This window comes from Galeopterus variegatus, unplaced genomic scaffold (genome assembly GCF_000696425.1).
Source record: "Galeopterus variegatus unplaced genomic scaffold, G_variegatus-3.0.2 Scaffold468, whole genome shotgun sequence".
Lineage (NCBI taxonomy): Eukaryota > Metazoa > Chordata > Mammalia > Dermoptera > Cynocephalidae > Galeopterus > Galeopterus variegatus.
The window spans coordinates 324,164-339,512 of NW_007726579.1; the positions used below are offsets into that span (position 1 = coordinate 324,164).

At 38.6% G+C, this 15,349-nt stretch overlaps 1 protein-coding gene across 2 annotated transcripts in view; it reads left to right on the top strand.

Annotated features, from left to right (window-relative positions):
- Nucleotides 1-15,349, top strand: part of BIRC6 (baculoviral IAP repeat containing 6) — a 252,572-nt gene that overhangs the window by 8,849 nt on the left and 228,374 nt on the right. The gene's annotated exons all lie outside the window — the stretch shown is intronic.

Sequence of the window (15,349 nt, forward strand, 5' to 3'; positions counted from 1 at the left end):
GTCAATAGTAGGGAGCCATTGTAGGTTAATGACATGATCAAAATTGTGTTTAGAAAGATTTGAAGCTAATGTCCAGATGTGAGAAGTGATGTGAGCCTGGTGTTAATTTGAGAAGTAGGGATATAATTTGGTGAATGTGAGGGATTGTAAAAATTGGCATGGTGACAATTACTGTTAGGTTCCTACTTGGGTAATTTTATTAATCCAAAATAGACACTACAAGAAGGTGTGGTGACTAGTTTTTGTTGGAGAAGGCTAGGAAGCAAGAGGGAAATAATGATTTCAGTTGTGTTAATTTTGAGGTTCTTGAAAGACATCCAAGTGGAGATGTCCAGAGGCATTTGGAAATTCAGGGTTGAAGCTTTATGATTTGGGAGTACAGGTTTGGAAGGCATTGGCATTTATAGAGAAAGCCCAGTCTAGTGGTTAAAGATATTGGCTCTGGAGCCAGATGATTTGAGTTACAGTCTTTGTTGACCACTTATTAGCTGGGACCTTAGTTAGGCAAGATGCTTAACCTCTCTGTAATTCATAATTAATACTTAACTCATTGGGTTATTAGAATGATTAAATAAACTGATACATGTAGTAGAACACTACTTGACACACCACAAGCACTCAATAAATGTTATGTTTTGTATTGGTGTTTTACATTATATAGTTCAATTCAACAAGTGTTTGTCTGCCTGTTTTAGTCCATTTTGTGTTGCTATAACAGAACACCTGAGACTGGGTAATTTATAAAGAACAGAGATTTATTTGGCTAACGATTCTGGGACAGCTGAATCTGGCATGGGCCTCAGGCTGCTTCTACTCAGGGCCAAAAGCAGCAGGGAGCCAGCGGGTACAAGTAGATCACATGGTGAGAGAGGAAGCAGAGAAAAAGTGCCAGGTTCTTTTAAACAACCAGCTCTCACTGGAACTAATAGAGCAAGAACTCACTCATTACCCCTCCTCCCCCAGGGAGAGCATTAATCCATTCATGAGGGATCTGCCCCCATGACTTGAACAGCTTACAGCACTGTCACAGTTTTGGCAGGGACAACACATCCACACTCTATCACTGCCATAGGGGAATAATCAGATGAATTTGAACCTTCCCTCTCCCCATCTCCCACCCCAACTTGGAAAGCTTTCTAGAAGTGATACCTCAGCTGAGACTTGAAGGATAAGGAGTTAGCCAGGTAGAGGGAATGGCATAAGCAAACATAGAGCCATGAAGTGAAGCAGGTAATATTTTTTACAAGCAGTGTGTACATAAAGCATGAGGAAGGAGGTGATAAGATATCCTGAGCATCTTGGATTTCGTCCTCCTAGGTTATGGTTCCCATATTTTAAAGTACAAGAAGTCTCAGTTTAAGGTAAAAAAAAAAAAAAAAAGTAGGGTTGTGTTATGATAGGAGCTATGTTTTAGTATTAGATAGTTGAGAAAATATTGCAAAAAGCTGCTACTTTTAAGTTAATTTTAATTTTAGACTTTTGTGTGTTTGAAAAATACTACAACATACAATGCTTTGGGCTCTCCCTGATGGCTTAGCTTTAAGATTTTTGGGGAGGAGAGGGGACATCTGCCCTCCAACTTCAAAAATTTTGTTGCGCATCTCCTCACTTGTTATTTTCATTTGTAGCCTTGTTTAATGCCCTCTTTATTTCTCTACTGTTTTTCCAGTGGGAGTAGAGGTAAACATGGGTGTATTATATCCTTTTTAAACTGGAGATCTCTAGTTATAACCATACTTAAGTCATTGAACATTTAGTAGTCGGTCCTTAGGAATGTTGCCTATAACTATGGATAGAATAATAATAGATTTATAATAATAATATAGTATATTAATATTAGTGTAATTAATATTAATATAGTAATAATAGGTTTCTGTAATGTAGTATGTAAGAACAGTGGGGAGGGGAGCGGGAAGTACCTTTCTGATATGTGCATTGCATTACGTATGGCCTCATTAAAAGGGTGCCTTTGGCAAGATATTTCTCTGAGTTATCATCTTTATTTATTTTTTATTTTTTATTTTGTCTTTTGTCTTTTTTCCGTGTCTGGCAATGGATCGCAACCCTCAGTGTTGCCCCCGTACCGGACCGGGACCGGCAACGGGATCGCAACCCTCGGTGTTGCTCCCGCGCCTCGCTCAGCCAGTGAGCGGGAACCGGTCTGTATGTGGGATCCGAACCCTCGGGCGGGAGTGCCGCCGCGCTTCCCAAGCGGCGCACTATCCAGTGCGCCACCGGGCCGGCCCAGAGTTACCATCTTTAAAATGGGCTAATAATACTTACCCAGACTACTTCATTATCTGATAAGGTAAGGTATGTAGAAATTCTTTGTAAACTGTAGCACTTCAAATGTAAGGGCTATAAAAAAAAAAGTTAAGATAAACTTCTTGGGTATAGAAAAAAAGAGGTACAAATAGAAGAAAGTATAGAAAGGAGATAATGGGGGTACAAATAAGAAACATCACATATTGCACACAGGTATTGATATTCAGTATTTTACCCCACAGATACATACAATCTATAATGTTTCAATTTTTTAAAAAAATTGCTGTATAAAACAGTCTGTAGGCTGGCCCGGTGGCGCACTGCTACAGTGTACCGCTTGGGAAGTGCGGCGGCGCTCCCGCCGAGGGTTCGGATCCCACATACAGACCGGCCGCTCACTGGCTGAGCGAGGTGCGGGGGCAACACCGAGGGTTGCGATCCCGTTGCCGGTCCCGGTCCGGTCCGGGCGTGACACTGAGGGTTGCGATCCGTTGCCGGTCAGGAAAAAAGACAAAAAGGAAAAATAAATAAATAAATAAATAAAACAGTCTGTGACTGGGACAGTGTTCCTAAAAAGAAGTAATTATGATCTAGTTTGTGTGTTTTGAATCAGGGATGTATTTTAGAGGAGGTATATATCAGGATGTATACTTAGAGGAAGTGATTGAATTTTAGAGGAGGGAAGATAGGAATGTCTTCTTTGAGGTTTATTGTGGGCACCAGGAATTTAAATCTTTATGATTTGTTTCTGTACTTTGATTTATGAAGTAAGAGAGAACTATAACTCGGGAGATGGCACAGGGCAGTGGTTCTCAGCCTTAGTTGCTCATTAGAATCATCAGGGGAGCTTTTAAAAAAATATCCTGCTTGGGCCCTATTATTCTGACTTAAATGGTCTGGAGTAGAGCCCAGGTATAGTATATATATATTTTTTTTCCTTAAAAGCATGCCAACTGGTTCTAATGTGCAGTGAGGTTTAGAGATTCAGACTTTGCCTAGGATCTTAGATGAGCAAGTTTATTTTGTATGTTTGGGATAAATGAGAGACAGTTTTCATTTGAATTGAATAATATTCTATTTAGCCTTAAACATTTTTTTTCTTTGTAAGAAAAACCTCTCAGGTAACTTTGCTAATAAAACCTACCCCATTATATTTTAAGTTGTATTTAGTGAATATGTAATTGTGAGGAATGTCCTCACTTGTCCAGTGCCAAAGGATGGACATAGAAACATGAGGTGTACAGCAAAGCGAGACTTTAATTATGGCTTTGCGAGTCTGGGTGGGTGTGAATAGGACAGGCACACAGAAAAGGGCTATAATAAACAATTTATTCCCTAGTACACAAGTCCTTCCCCCCAGTTCCTCATTGGCTGAGAGTACTATGGGGTGCACAGTCTTCCCGGGACGACACCTAAGATTTATTACCCCCTTGTAAGAAATTTCTTTGTCTGAGGGCTCAGGACAAGCCTGCGTAAAAGGCCCACTGAAGCCCTGAGAAAGGAGAAACCATCCACAGGAATGAAGAAAACAGTGGGGGCTAGTAATTAATTACCATCTCAAGGAGAGCTCTATCTCTTTCGGTCTGGGCCTGAATTAGTTAAAACACCTTCAGATACGTCATTTCTGAAAATCAATCACTTATTTTCTTAGAGTAATGAAGTATGCAGCAAGGATATATCAAGGACCAAATTTCTATTTTGCTTTCTATTTTGTACTTTTCTGTTGTAATTTATTTTTGGTTGATTTTTGAATCAAGTAAGTGCTCTGATACTTTTTCATCGAAATGCCGCTATAGCACTATAGAGTGACTTCCTCATACGGAGAGGGGAGAAGGGCAGAAAGGGAATAGGGAAGGCAGAAATGGCTGGGGTATCTACCACCTGATTAACTAGTATACCTAAAATGTTTTTGTTTCCTGTTGTATTAAAAACAAACTGAGAATATTGCATTTTACCACATTATAGCTTACTCTTAATGTACTAAAAAGTTCCTCAAAACTATGTAAAGTGATTCATTTATTCAAAAACATTTGTTGTGTGTGAAGCACTAGTGATACAGCAATTCAAGTATTTGTTTTCGTAAAGCTCATGCTTTAGCAGGATAAGATCTATTGTACATATATACCCATACTAGATATGTCACGTGGTGATAAATACCAGAAGAAAAATTAAGGCTGGTATAAGAACGGTGATGTTAAGTTTGTGCTGTTAGGTGGTCTGGGAGGACCTCTGATGTGGTGTTTGAGCAAATATCTGAATGACGGGAGATAGCAGCAGTGCAGATATCCAGGGGAAGTTTCCGTTGGCCTGGCTGTTACTATTGTAGGTAAAACCAGCTAGATGGATTTTCATCATATTTGGATGGAACTTGACTTGGACTGACTTAAAATGTAGGCTATATGAGGAATGATGAAAGGTCTGTGTGACTGCCATTCTGGAGATATGTGCCATCTATATTAAACAGAAAACAGTAATTTCAAATATGAGCTTCAGATAGAAATTAACAAGGGCGTGCCAGATTGTAGAATTGTATTGATTTGTAGCTGAGTTGCTTCTTGCATTGACAACTTTGTGCACGAACAGCCATTTTACAGATGGTTATGGGTTCTTTTGAGCAACATCAGATAGGGAAGTTGGTTCCCAAATTTTACTTAATTATAGCCAGGTCAACATCCTGAAGGAAGATGATAACCTATGTGTCCCAAGGAGTTGATAGATTTAACTTTAACAAATTGAATAATTTATATGAAAAAGACCACACAGTATCTTGCAGGGAATAGTAGGTCTTTAAGAGATTGAGCCTCATCCATGGAAATTCTTCAGTGGTGATTATGTTTTCAGAACTTTCTCAATTGATGTTAGATACTTAAGAATATAGTAAAATTACAATGGTCTGGTGGCAATTTTGGTTAAAGTGAAAAAAGAGAATTGTAATTTAGAACTCTTCATTCCAATAATTCTGTGTCTTTTGGACACCCTCCTCTGTGCTTAGGTAGATGTTGGTTCTCCTGCCTGGAACAATACTTTTCCTGCATTGCATTTTGTCATTTGTTACCCTTTCTTCATGGACTAGTCTCTGAACTTTACCAAACTTACTTTGTTTTGCACTGAGTTCTGTTTTCCAGGAATAATCATTTTGGTGGTACTAACAACTTTTCTCTTATTAAATGATTTCATTTTTGGTTAATTATACTTTAAAGCTTTGTGGGAACATAACATTAATTTTGCACCTTCTTTATTTACTTTGAATGATATTTGTATATAGTACATTATAATAGCCTATTTTAAACATTGAAGTCTGATAATATCCCAGTAGAAATGGAATTTTACATTGTGTTATTATCAGTTTGTGAAGATAATGTATTTCTTTTTTTTATTTTTATTTTTGGCAGCTGGTAGGTATGCTAAGATAATGTATTTTTGACAGTATTTTTGTAAGCTTCGTAGGGATGCAGTGTATTGATAAGTAGTTGACTGTTTTTTATAGTGGGTATTAAAATTGGTAACTGATTTTAAAAACAATTTCTTTTGATATTTTCAATTTAATTATAGGATGTCAGATACACTAAAGAAAATAATAATCACCTATGATTTCATTACTTAAAGATGGCCATCGTTAACATATTTTGGTAGTTCTTTTTACTTTTTCCTATTTAATATATTTTTATACAGTTTGTGTCATAATAATGTGTTATGAACTACCCTTTGCCCCTTGGTTAATAGTATATTGTGGATGTTTTCTCATGTCTTTTTTCTTTTACAATATCATTTTATTTTATTTTATTTTATCAATTAATTAATTAATTAATTAATTTTTAAAAGATGACCGGTAAGGGGATCTTAACCCTTGACTTGGTGTTGTCAGCACCACGCTCACCCAGTGAGCTAAGCGGCCATCCCTGTATGGGATCCAAACCTTTGGCCTTGGTGTTATCAGCACCACACTCTCCTAGTATATTGTGGATGTTTTCTCATGTCTTTTTTCTTTTACAATATCATTTTATTTTATTTTATTTTATCAATTAATTAATTAATTAATTAATTTTTAAAAGATGACCGGTAAGGGGATCTTAACCCTTGACTTGGTGTTGTCAGCACCACGCTCTCCCAAGTGAGCTAATCGGTCATCCCTATATGGGATCCGAACCCAGGGCCTTGGTGTTATCAGCACCGCACTCTCCTGAGTGAGCCACGGGCCGGTCCCTACAATATCATTTTAAAAAATGTTTTTAATGACTATAAAGTAAAATTCCCTATTTTTCGTGTACTGGTAACACAAGCACACAGATGCATGGATTCATGTAACCACACCACTATCGGGATAGAGAGCAGTTGCAACACCTGAAAAAATTCCCCTCTGGATCTTTTTGTAGTCACACTCTGCCCACATCACTAACCTGTGGCGATTACTGATCTGTTCTCCATACTATAGTTTTGTCTTTTCTACAGTGTCATAGAAATGGAATCATACAGTGTGTAACTTTTTGGTACTGGCTTCTTGCACTTAACATAATGCCTTTGAGATTCACTCAAATTGTTGCATATATCAGTAGTTCATTCCTTTTTCTTGTTGAATAGTATTCCGTTGTATGAATGTATTACCATTTATTTAGCCAGTCACTCTGAAGAATGTTTGGGTGTTTTCAGTGTTTGGTGATTAAGAATAGAGCTACTATAAATGTCAACGTACAGTTTTTTTTTTGGTGTGTGAATATAGGTTTTATGTCTCTAGGGTGGCATTCAACTTCATAAGAAACTGTCAAACCTGTGTACCATTATGCATTTACATTAGAATTGTATAAGAGTTCCAGTTGCTCTCCATCCTTGCCAGTGCTTCATATTGCCTGTATATTGTAAAGATGACCATACTACCCAAAGCAATTTACAGGTTCAGTGCAATCCCTATCAAAATCCCAATGAGGTTTTTTTTTTTTATTTCCTGCAGAAATAGAAAAATATATCTTAAAATTCGTATGGAATTTCAGGGGACACTGAATAGTCAAAGCAACCTTGAAAAAGAACAAAGTTGGAGGATTTACACTTCCTGATTTCAAAACTTACTATAAAGCTACAGTAATTAAAACAGTGTGATACTGGCATAAAGGTATATAGACCAATGGAATAGAATAGAGAGCCCAGAAATAAACCCTTGCATGTATGGTCAAATGATTTCCAAGAAGGGGATGTAGACCATTGGGAGGAAAGGACAGTCTTTCCAACACATGGTGCTGGGAAAACTGGATACTCACATGCAAAATAATGAAATTGTTCCTTTACTAACACCATATATAAAAATTAACTCTAAGTGGACCAAAGACCAATGTAAGAGCTACAGCTGTAAAACTTATAGAAGAAAGCATAAAGGAAAAGCTAATGACATTGGATTTGACAGTGATTTCTTGGATATGACACCAAAGACACAGGCAACAAAAGAAAAAATAGACAAAGTGGACTTCATGAAAATTTTAAAAATTTGGTGCATCAGAAGTTACACTATCAGGCAGGCCCCATGGCTCACTTGGAAGAGTGTGGTGCTGATAACACCAAGGCTACGGGTTCGGAGCCTATATAGTGATGGCTAGTTAGCTCACTGGCTGAGCGTGGTGCTGACAACACCAAGCCAAGGGTTAAGATCCCCTTACTGGTCATCTATTTTTAAAAAAAAAAACAACGTTACACTATCAACAGAATCAAAAGACAGGCCACAAAATGGAAGAAAATATTTACAAATCATATATCTGATAAGGGATATCCAGAATATATGAGAGTACTTAAAAAAATTCATCAAAAAAGTAGAATTGAAAGATAATACAAATCTTTTTTTTTTTTTTTTTAATTAAAGTGACTGGTAAGGGGATCTTTTTTTTTTTTTTGTCTTTTATCTTTTTCCGTGTCCGGCAACGGATCGCAACCCTCAGTGTTGCCCCCGTACCAGACCGGGGACCGGCAATGGGATTGCAACCCTCGGTGCTGCTCCCGCGCCTCGCTCAGCCAGTGAGCGGGAACCGGTCTGTACGTGGGATCCGAACCCTCGGGCGGGAGCGCCGCCGCGCTTCCCAAGCGGCGCACTTATCCAGTGTGCCACCGGGCCGGCCCCTGGTAAGGGGATCTTAACCCTTGACTTGGTGTTGTCAGCACCATGCCCTCCCAAGTGGGTGAACTGGCCATCCCTATGTAGGGATCTGAACCTGTGGCCTTGGTGTTAGCACCACACTCTCCCAAGTGAGCCACAGGCTGGCCCGATAATACAAATCTTTCCATGAACTTTTTGAAGTACTCTCCTATAAGTCAACAACCACAAAAACAGATAACCCAATTCAAAAATGGGCAAAAGATTTGAATAGACATTTTTCCAAAGAAATATTCAAATGTCTAACAAGCATGTGAAAAGATGCTCATCATCACTAATCACCAGGGAAATGCAAATCAAAACCACACTGAGATACCACATTACACCCATTAGGATGGCTATTATAAAAACAAAACAAAACAGAATAACAGGTTTTGGTGAGGATGTGGAAAAATTGGAATCCTTGTGCACTGCTGTTGGGAATGTAAAATGGTACAGCTGTCATGGAAAACAGTATGGAATTTCCTCAAAAAATTAAAAATATAATTACCGTATGACCCAGCAATTCTGTTCCTGGGTATATTACCCTGTATTAGTCTGTTTTATGTTGCTATAACAGAATTACCCGAGACTGGATAATTTATTAAGAACAGAGGTTTATTTGGCTTACGAATCTGGGACAGCTGCATCTGGCACGGGCCTCAGGTTGCTTCTACTCATGGCGGAAAGTGGCGATGGCAGGTAGAAGCAGATCACATGGCGAGAGGAAGCAAGAGTGAGAGAGGAGGTGCCAGGGTCTTTTTAAACAACCAGCTCTCACGGGAACAAATAGAGGGAGAACTCACTCATTAATCCCTCCACCCCCAGGGAGAGCATTAATCCATTCATGAGAGATCGGCCCCCATGACTCAGTTTCCAACACTGCCACATTGGGGATCACATTTCCACATGAGTTTTGGAGGGGACAACACATCCAAACTCCATCATATCCCAAAGAATTGAAAGCAGGAAATCAAAGAGATATTTGTACACCAACATTCCTAGCGGCACTATTCAAAATAGCCAAAAAGAGGAAGTAGCCCAATTGTCCATCTATTGATGAATGGTTAAAAGGTAGGAAATTATGACATGTGCTACAACATGGATGAATCTCAAAGACATTATGCTAAGTGAAATAGGCCCGTCATAAAAGGAAAACTACTGTATGATTCCATTTACATGAGGTGTGTACTTAGAGTAGTCAAATTCATAGAGACAGAAAGAGTAGTGGTTGCCAGGGGCTGCAGCAAAGAGGCACGGAGAAGTTACTGTTTAATGGGTACAGTTTCGGTTTTGTGAGATGATGGTGATGGTTACACGAGTGTATGAATATACATAATGCCACTGAGCTATACACTTAAGTGGTTAAAATGGTAAGTTTTATGTTACCTATATTTTACCACAATTTAAAATAAATAAATCAAACGGCCATGTTTATGTAGTTCTATCTCTTGATTCTCTTGTGTTCATTTGAACTATATGTCTGCCCCTTTGTCAGTACCACACTTTATTGTGGTATCGTAGCTTTATAGTAGATCTTAAAATCACGTAATGTGATTTGTTCAGCTTTATTCATTATCAAAATTATTTTGGTTATTCCAGTTCCTTTGCCTTTTCAAATAAATTTTGGAGTCAGCATATCTATATCTTAAAAAGCCAGCTGGGATTTTGATTGAAATTGCATTAAATCTGTAGATCAATTTAGAGAGTATTGACATCTTTACTATGTTGACTCCTCCAGTTCATGAATGTGGTGTTACTTAGGTATTGATTTCTTTGATCATGCTTTTGTACTTTTCAGCATATATATCCTGTGTGCCTTTTGTGGAGATGTATGTCTAAGTATTTTATTTATTTTATGTTTTTAGAGCTATTGTAAACTGGTATCGTTTTCTGTAAATTTCAGTCTCAGATTGACCATTGCTAGTATATAAAAGTATGATTTTTTATCTATATAGATAATCATGTCATCTATGAGTGGGACAGTTTCATTTCTTTTTAATTTGTATGCCTTTAATAGCCTTTTCATTTCTTATAGCAATGACTAGGTCTTCTAGTATGATGTTGAATAGGAATGGTGAGAATGTATGTCCTTGCCTTGCTTCTGATCTAAAGGGGAAAACATTCAGTCTTTTACCTTTTACCATTAGGTATGTTGACAGCTGAAGGATTTATGTCTTCTGTCAGGTTGAGGAAATTCTCATTTATTTCTAATTTGCTGAGAGCTTTTATTATGAAAGGATGTTGAATTTTGCCTACCCATCCACTGACTTATGTAGTTTTTTTTCTGTAGACTATTAATATGGTAGATTACATCACTTTTTGAATATTGAACCAGTTTTGTGTTCCTAGGATAATCCTATTTGGTCCTGGTGAACTATTCTTTTTATATATTGCTAAATTCAATTTGCTTTTTATTTTGTTGAGTTTATTTAATTTTTTGGCACCAAATTTCATGAAGGATAATGGTATGTGGTTTTCTTGTATATTTTCTAGTTTTGCTATCAGGTTAATGCTGGCCTCATAAAATGAGTTTGGAAGTGTTCCCTCTTCTGTATCGTGGAAGAGATTGTGTAGAATTGGTGTGACATCTTACTTAAATTTTTGGTGCAATTCTCCAATGAAACCATATGGGCCTGAGGTTTCTTTGGAATATTTTTTAACTATGAATTCAATTTTCTTACTAGTCATAGGGCTATTCAGATTACCTGTTTTACCTTGGATGAGTTTTGGTAGTTTGTGGTTTTCAAGGAAATTGGTACATTTCATCTATGTTGTCCCTTTTTTTTTTTCCTTTTTGTCTTTTTTCGTGACGGGCAATGGATCGCAACCCTCAGTGTCGTGCCCGTACCGGACTGGGACCGGCAACGGGATCGCAACCCTCGGTGTTGCGCCCGCACCTCGCTCGGCCACTGAGCGGCCGGTCTGTATGTGGGATCCGAACCCTCGGCGGGAGCGCCACCGTGCTCTCAAGCGGCGCACTGTAGCAGTGCGCCACTGGGCCGGCCCTGTGTTGTCCCTTTTATTATGGGTATGTCTATTCATATTGTTCCCCAATTGTCCTTTTAACATCTGCAGTACCAAATTTATTTATTTTGACAACCTAAGTTGTCAAATTTATGTGTGTAGAGTTGTTCATAGTATTCTCTTACTATTTTTTAATGTCTGCAGGATCTATAGTATATTACCTCTTTCATTCTTGATATTGGTGATTTGTTTTCTCTTTCTTCGTCAGTTTTGCTAGAGGTTTATCAATTTTATTAATCTTAAAATAACTATTTTGCTTTGCTTATAGTGATTTTTTTTCTCTATCTTTTTTTTTAATAGTTTTAATTTCATTAGTTTTTGCTATTATTTTTATTTCTTCTGCTTGTTTTTGGTTTATCTTGCTCTTCTTTTTCTACTTTCTTATAGGAAGCTTAGGTTATTGATTTGAAATGTTCTTCCCTACCTCAATATAAGCATTTAATTCCTATAAATTTTATTCTTAAGCACTGTTTTAACTACATGTGACAGATTTTGAGGTTTTTCATTTTCATTCAACTCAAAATATTTTCTTTCCTTTTTTTTTTTTTGTCTTTTTCCGTGTCCGGCAACGGATCGCAACCCTCAGTGTTGCCCCCGTACCGGACCGGGACCGGCAACGGGATCACAACCCTCGGTGTTGCCCCCGCGCCTCGCTCAGCCAGTGAGCGGGAACCGGTCTGTATGTGGGATCCGAACCCTCGGCGGGAGTGCCTCCGTGCTTCCCAAGCGGTGCACCAGCGCAGTGCGCCACCGGGCCGGCCCAACTCAAAATATTTTCTGATTTACTGGAGACTTCATTGAGTTATGGATTATTTTGAAGTATGTTAGTTAATTTCCAAGTATTTAGAATTTTCCTGTTATATTTATGTTATTGACTTTTACTTTAAATCCATTATGGTCAGAGAACATACTTTTAATATCTGTTCTTTTGTATTTGTTAAAGTCTTTTTTATGACCCAGGTTATGATCTCTCTTGATGAGTGTTCCATATGCATGAATGTGTATTCTACTCTTGATAGGTGGAATATTCTACAAATGTCAACTGGTTGATGGTATTGTTCAGATTCTTCATATCTAGTTTTGTGTCTACTAATTCCATCAATTACTGAGAGGAGTGTCGAAGTCTCCACCTATAATTATGGATGGCTATTTCTCCTTTTAATTCTGTTAATTTTTGCTGTATGTGTTTTTTTTAAATTATATTTTATTTTTTTAATTGAATCATAATTGGTTATACATATTTTTGGGATTCACTGTTGACATGTGGATCAAATCAATGTTACTAGTATGTATATTGTTACAAATTGTGCTTATTCTTTATGCCCCTTGTCCAATCTCTCCCTATCCTCCTCTCCCTCCCCCCTCCCACCACTGACAACCCTAGATTTCTTCTCTCCCTCTGAAAGAGTAATGGTTACTTTGTTGATTTGTTGCCTAGGTGATCTGTCCAATGCTGAAAAGTGTGTTCAAGGTCCCCCAATATTATCATAGAGCAGATGCTGCTTCTATCACTCTGGAATAGACTTTCTAGAGAGAGACATCCTGTTTTTTTCTCTGATCTCTACTCGTGACTCTCCTTGTGTCAGTGCACTCCAGTGGCTGGCAGACCATCTGTGCGGTGGTTGTGGTGTCTAGACACTTTCACGGCAGCTGTGGTTAATGTGGTGGCTATGGTGGGCCACCCATGTGGAGGTGATGTTTTTGGCATGCTCCTTGGCACTGGTGGTATGCCTGTTGGTGGTGGTGGGGTCTGGTCCCTGACTTCATGCCCCAGGTCCCTGGGTGGGGCCCCAAGGGGCTGGCCGTGTGCCTGGGCTGGAACTAATTTTTTGTCCTTTGCTTACTTCTAAAATGGGGGAACTTCCTGTGGGAACCAGTACTTGAGCTGTGTTGTTGAGCTAAATTGCTGCTTTGCTGCTCTTTCCCTAGGGAAGACTTTTTGTGCAGCTCAGGGTTTAATAGTTGGCCTTATAGGTACTTCTGGCTCTCCAGAGACCAGGTGCACCTGGGTCGTTTAGGAACTCTGATCTGGGCCTGAGTCTTTTCCTCAAACTGCATCCTATTCAATTCTGAATTCCCGACCAGTCTCCTCTGAGTGGGCCTGTGCTGATTGGGGGGCAGGTCGGCTGTCCTTGCTGTTTCCCACTGTTCTTGTGGTGGGCCTGTCTCCCCCACCACCCGTGGTCCAAACACTTCTCATGGGACGGGCCCTACACCAGTCCCTTGTGATGACTCACCGGCCTCTGAATGGCTCCCCTTTTTCAGCTGTTCTGGCTCCTCCTGTGTGGGTCCACAGGAACCCTATTAGTGGTCTTGCTGTCCTGGGGCCACCAAGGTCTTCTTCTCCCCTGCTACCTTCAAGCAACTCCATCCAAAGGGCTCCTGCTCCATGTGCTCAGCAGTTCCAGCCTTAAAACGGCTGCAGCCCGAAGCGCTCCGAGCAGTTTTTTCTTTCTCTCATTGTGGCTTCTTCCCCTTCATGAACTCCATTGGTCTCTCCTCCTCTTGCCCTGAGCTCCAGTGGCTCCAGCTTGGCTGTTGTTACATTTTTATAGTGGTAAATTGGTTGATTTGTGGGAGCGAGTGACGCTGGCGACTGTCTATTCTGACATCTTGACTGGAACTCAGCTGCTGTATGTGTTTTGAAGTTCTTTTTTTTTTTTTTAAGATGACCGGTAAGGGGATCTTAACCCTTGACTTGGTGTTGTCAGCACCACGCTCACCCAGTGAGCCAACCGGCCATCCCTATATGGGATCCGAACCCGCGGCCTTGGTGTTATCAGCACCGCACTCTCCCAAGTGAGCCATGGGCCAGCCCTGTTTTGAAGTTCTGATAGGTGCAAACATATTTAGGAATGCTTCTTTGTGAATTGGCACTTATATCATTATGTAATGCCCTTCTTTTTGCCTGGTAATTTTCTTTACTCTGATCTTTGTCTGATATTAATATAGCCACTCCACCTTAACCCTTTGCATGGCGTACCTTTTTCCCCATCCTTTTAGTTTTGCCCTTTTAGCTGTGGCTCTCAGGCTGCCTCCTGATTTTGCAAATATGGTGTAACTGGAATATGTCCACACCCATTTATTTACTTAACGTCCACGGCTGCTTTTGCCCTACAGTGGCAGAGTTGAGTAGTTGTGAGAGATTATATGGCTTGTGAAGCCTAAAATATTAACTATCTAACCTTTTTCAAAAGAGGTTTGCCAATTTCTGGTGGAGATAGAGGAAATGTTAGCTTCTCCTCCATTAAAATTTCCTACTTGAATTTTTTAAAACTTTATCTGTGTAGGTTTAAAAGTTTTTCTATAAATATCTTCTGTACAAAATTCTGATAGGGAACAGAGTATCGTGTAGGGTATTTATAGAATTATTTCCCCCATTTAAAAACCAAAAATGACTTTTTAGCTATTTTTTCTTGAAAACATAAACATTAGCTAACCATACCTTATATTTTTTAAAGAAATGTATTTTCAGACATTTAAAACTCATAAGACAAACAAAATGAATTTCTGTTCATAACTGATTTATGCCAAAATGGCATTTAATTTTTTAAAAATTAGGTTTAGGAGATTTAATTTATATGTAGATTATGTTTAATTTACATGTAGATTATAAGAATTTAATTAATCTTATTTGCAACATTAAAATTTATTGACAGTGTTGAATAGTAATACTACTAAACCATGAGCCAAAGCAATATGAGGAAAAGCATAACCTAAGATACAATATTATACAAGATTGAAAAGATATTTTCTTACTTAACGACACAATCAGGCTCCAATATAGATCTCTTGATTTCTTGATCTCTTTTATGGGTCTTTATGGTCTTGAAATTGTTATTCTTGTAACTAAAAATAAATGTTGAAATTTACTTCTCATTGTGAAACTTGCACTGTTTTTTTGCTGTGTAAATATTCAATTTTGAGTCAGACTTAAACACACATGGA